Source organism: Stylophora pistillata, chromosome 7, assembly GCF_964205215.1.
Source record: "Stylophora pistillata chromosome 7, jaStyPist1.2, whole genome shotgun sequence".
In the NCBI taxonomy this organism is placed as follows: Eukaryota; Metazoa; Cnidaria; class Anthozoa; order Scleractinia; family Pocilloporidae; genus Stylophora; species Stylophora pistillata.
Genome location: NC_142525.1, coordinates 14,173,975 through 14,179,096, shown reverse-complemented (window position 1 = coordinate 14,179,096; position 5,122 = coordinate 14,173,975). Strand labels below are relative to the sequence as shown.

The window sequence follows — 5,122 nt, the reverse complement described above, 5'->3', positions numbered from 1 at the left end:
AGTTCATATATTTTGAACTGCGGTATTAGATACGTATGATGCACGATCCTCGCAGTAGATAGCGCTATTTAAGCAATAGCGAAAATCAAACCTGAAAAAAATCAGGCCTGTACGGGATTTGAACCACTGACCTCTGCGATACTAGTGCAGCGCTCTGCCAATTGAGCTAACAAGCCAACTGGGAGCAGGCCGTTAAATTGGTAGAGCGCTGCACTAGTATCGCAGAGGTCAGTGGTTCGAATCCCGTACAGGCCTGATTTTTTTCAGGTCTGATTTTCGCTATTGCTTAAATAGCGCTATCTACTGCGAGGATCATGCATCATACGGAAGATTGAATAGATGTTTAGTGGCATTTCTTGTGTTGCGGTTTGAAGTGTACTCGAAGATCCAGCCATGAACGCAGTCGTAGTAATCAGAAAAGAAGAAACATAGCCAGGATTTGTGCTAATAGAGTGCGATTTGTTGAGAACAAAGTTCCAGACTTCGGCAGGGAAAAGCTTTTCAAATGGATCAGGAGGTGCGATTAGGCGTTTTTGAAGTTGGACCCAGGTACTATTTGGTTGTTTTCGAAGCTTCGCAAGGCGCGGGCTGGACATTCTTCAACGATCCCTGGTTGTGTCAAATGACGCGCTCTTCATTGAGGTTAGCGACTTTGCAGCTAGAAGAATCCCCAATGGGAATGTTACTATTTTATTCGTAGATTAATGTTACGTACAGTAAGTTTGCTTAGTCCATTGAAGTCTTTCGGGTGCCGCAGTTAAACAAAGGGTTTGAAGTTTAATTATTTGTAGTTTAGTGTAATAAGCTCCAGGAATAAAGATCGTGAACACTTAGAAAGAGATGGGAAAATTTAAGAAATTAGCGTTTCTATAGTTTCTTTGTTTGACTTGTTTTTTGCTCAGTGAGGGGTACTAATACACGCAGGGTAAGGAAAATGTGTTGAAAAATGTATACTGTTGTATGTCGTAAGACATTTGGAGTGCAAACTGGTTGTTCGAAAGCAGATTTAAAAGATCAAAGCACTCAGTGCGGCAGTGCTCAAGCAAGTTATAAAAGAAATGAGAAGAAAGAAAACTTCACATCGTACGAGAATCTGCTAAGAAATTACCTGTGGGACAGAGAGCTTAATAATAATAATAATAATAATAATAATAATAATAACTTGTATTTATATAGCGCTCATATCTTAAACTCATGGCGCTTTACAACACTGTACGGAGGACTTTACCAGACTGTTAAGCAGTTTACAATCAAATGAAAGCGAATATAACAGATGCCCCCTCCCCCCTATTCCCAGTAACCAGGCCGGACCACATCACAGTAATCTCGTGAAGTGGGTTATTTAACGTTCCCTGCCTAACCAAATTAACTAATTAATAGTTGCAGGAGACGGGACCTCCATTTATGCGTCCCTATCCGAGAAGACTAGAATATCTAACCATTTCTTGATCGATGTTATAGAAAGGTAGCATATTCTTAATTATTTTAAGACCCTGAGTGTTGGTCCGGCCGGGCCTCGAACCCTCGACCTCCCGCACAACAGTCCGGCGCTTAACCAATTGAGCTAACCGGGAGGCGGCTTACGCTGTCTTGGCTAAAGGAAGAAGGGCTGATTGCGTCGAGTAGAATTTGCACCATGTGAGCAGGAGACAATTGCGCTAATTAGTGTGTGAGCAGGAGACAATCGCGTTAATCAGTGGGATCATGGCGTTCATTAGAATTCTTTGCACTACGAGATCCTTTTGTGCTATTTGCGATCGACCATTTTCGTATATAAATAGGGAGTGTGGTTCGCTTAAGGTTTGGTCTTGTAATCGAGTGAAATAGAATAAAATGTTTTTTTAGTAAACACTATGTGTGGATCAGAAATGAATTGGGTTCAGTGGGGAGATCGATCGGATGGCTACATCTGGGAATGTAGAAGGCATATTAATGGTAAGTGGCATAGATGTGAGAGGAGCATTAGAGAGGGAAGTTGGTTTGAAGATTCGAACTTGACAATTGAAGAGGTTTTAAAATTGACGCACTGGTGGTGCCAGGACTTAAAGCACTGGAAAATTAAGGAGCAACTTGGACTTGGCTCGCACACAGCAGTTGACTGGGACATGTTTAGTCGTGAAGTATGTGAGGTGGCGTTGTTCGATAGAAGAGAGAAAATTGGTGGTCCAGGGAAGGTGGTAATTGGAAAGAGAAAATACCATCGTGGCCATGTAGCGGAGGGTCAGTGGGCTTTTGGTGGCATCGAGGAAGATTCCCGCAAATGTTTTATTGCCACCGTAGAAGACAGGTAGGAGGAAACTTTGCTCAATGTAATGAGAGAATGGATTGAACCAGGAACAACAATTGTGTCCGATTGCTGGAAGGGTTACGTAAACCTTTCAATACATGGATACATCCATAAGAAAGTAAACCACTCTGTGGAGTTCGTTAACGAGGAGGGTTTCCATACAAACAAGATAGAGGGGCACTGGCGGCAGATGAAAACGAAGCTTCCGACGCACGGTCGTGAAAAAGAACACTACTCATCGTACATAGCTGAGTTCAAATGGCGATACATCAACAGAGGAGATTTATGGAAGGTGTTTTTAAATGATATTAAAAAAAATTAGCAAATTCTAATAATTAGAGGAATGTGCGTCCTGAAAATATCTAAGAATATTATGGAATCGGCTCGAGCAGTGTAAGAGCAAATATGAACACGTTTAAATTTGAGTTGTGTTAATTGTAGCTATTGTACATGATATGAGACAGTTTTGCAGCATGATGGCCCGAGTTACAAGACCTGTTTATTTGAAGAAAGAGTTTTGTTGCGCGCGCTGCGTAGTAGGTGGCCAGGTCGCCAGGCCACTAAGCTGTGTAACTGTGTAGCTCCGTAGCCTAACCCTAACCTGCGTAGCTGTGTAGCTCCGTAGCCGCGTAGCCACAGATTCTAGATGTGTTCTGGATTGGCAGGGTATTCCGCAGTTGAGCCTCGATCACGTCTAAATACACGGTTGTGTTTACATGTAAACATAATATGACATAACTCGTTTGATATAGCAGGTATCGCTTGATATTTCGCGATAGAGGGATCGCTCGTAAATTGATCTCTCGTAAATTTCGCGGAACGACCCGTTCCCAAATCGCTCCAAAAGTTTTAGTGCGGTTCTACCGCGAACGGTATGTGACTTTATATATTTGTATATTTTGCAGTCGTTTTGGAATCGCGCTATTGTTAACTGGCGAACTCTGATAGTCATTCACAAACACTACAAAAAATAAAAGCAAAGATTTGGTGAAGAACACAGTAAACAAATTTGCAGCTAAATATTTGAGGCTGAAAAATCATAAATCGAGTTTGTGTATAAAACTTGTACAAAGCTTACCTGATGTTGAAGGAAATTGTTCGGCTTCAACAGTAATTAAAATATAAAAAAATAACCAATATTGGCCAAAACTGATTTTACGCATTTCAATTATAGAATAATGACTTGTACAAATGAGATCGCTTACATACATATCTCAAGATCTCAAGTAAAAATCAGTCAAATAATTATTCTCACCTCGAAAATATCTCCCCGGAGTCTCTAGTTCCATCGTAGGAATAATGCAATAACATTTCTGCAAAAGCACTGTCTGTAGTATTACCGAAACCCATGGTTGTTTTCCTTGCCCTCCATAAATCATACACAGACTCTCGAAGTCGAATAACCTTTGCCGAGCCGGGCAGACTCGGCCTTCCTCTTGACCGCTTCTTCGGCGGCATAAACTCTTCAAATGACGTTTTTCACCGTCCTACATGTAAGAATTAAAAACTATTTACTGATATGGATACTACGATAGTTTGTTGTTCGCACATGATTCAAGATGGAACTTTGAAAGCCCTGATTAGTAAGATGGAAGAAGATACCAAAGCGATTCCGCAACTACGAGGAAAATGGCGTATTTTTCATATGCGAAAAATGATCCGGGCGCGCAGGGCATCTCGGTTGGAAGTGGGCCTTTAAAATCCAAGGACTTTTCAATGACTTTGAAGGCTAAGTTTAAGAAAATTGAAGTACCCCTTTTGGAAAGGTTTGCATAAGCAATTTTAAGATTATTTAATATTATTTCTCAGCTTTTCCATGAAAGTACTGTAATTTTCAACTTGAAAATTGCTTAAGAAAAAGCATTGCAAAAATCAAGCCCTAGTCCTCAAATTCAAGTCCTTTCAAGGCCTTGAATTTTTTATTTTTAAATTGAAGCATCTTCAAGGACTGTCAAGGCTGTTACAAACCTTAGTAGGTAATGTATTTGCCTTTGACTAGAAGGGTTCTGATAACCTAAATGGAAGGGAATTTTTCAGCTATTATTGGTACCGAGTCATAGTTTGCTGCCAAATGATCACCCAATGGGAGTTGTCAAAAATCAGTAGATTGAAGCAATATTACTGTTCAGTTCTATTTACAGTTGAAGTATATTCAATTAGAGGCATTTGACTTTCATTAAATACTCAGAGGGAATACACATATTTTGACCTTTTTGTGGGGTTTAAAAATACGTCATACAAAAAAACTGAAAAACCACATCAAAAACCCTGTGAATTCACTATTACTTCTTACAAGATTTTGAAGGCCAGTAAATACTGTAGTCGTGGAGTTTGAAAAGTCCCTTTTATCATTACTTGTCGAGTCAAACTATTGTCAGAGTGTGTAAATAAGGCGTGGGGATAATAGCTGACGAATTAATCTTCACAGGAGAACTATTTAGACTGAAGAGAATCGAGACTGTGTGGGGCGTAAAAAACGAGCGCTTCTCACTTCTGAATAACGAACCCGCACGCTGGTCTCGGATGAGGAGTTTTACCAAGTTCATGACTATCTCAGAAATTTGAATTTCTGCAACAGTTATCACTTCAAATCTTTATTTTGAAAGGTGTTACGCCTAACTTTTTAGCATCTCTTGTGCTCTTCAGAATTATATTATCCTTTGTCACGTTTTTCACTTCCTGCGTAACACTGACAAAACGCGAGGCAGCCATTTTAGAATTTTGAGCCCCTGCTAGAACCGAGATACGACACAATCCTCAACCAATCAGAGCGCGCTCATCTCTATAATCACCGGAGCAATTACACTAAAAAGCTGAATAAACTAAGGGGAAAAA

The 5,122-nt window shown here is 40.2% G+C and overlaps 1 pseudogene; it reads left to right on the top strand.

Annotated features, from left to right (window-relative positions):
- The first annotated feature begins 946 nt into the window (after positions 1-946).
- LOC148726746 (uncharacterized) lies at positions 947-2,684 on the top strand (annotated as a pseudogene).
- Positions 2,685-5,122: the final 2,438 nt, after the last annotated feature.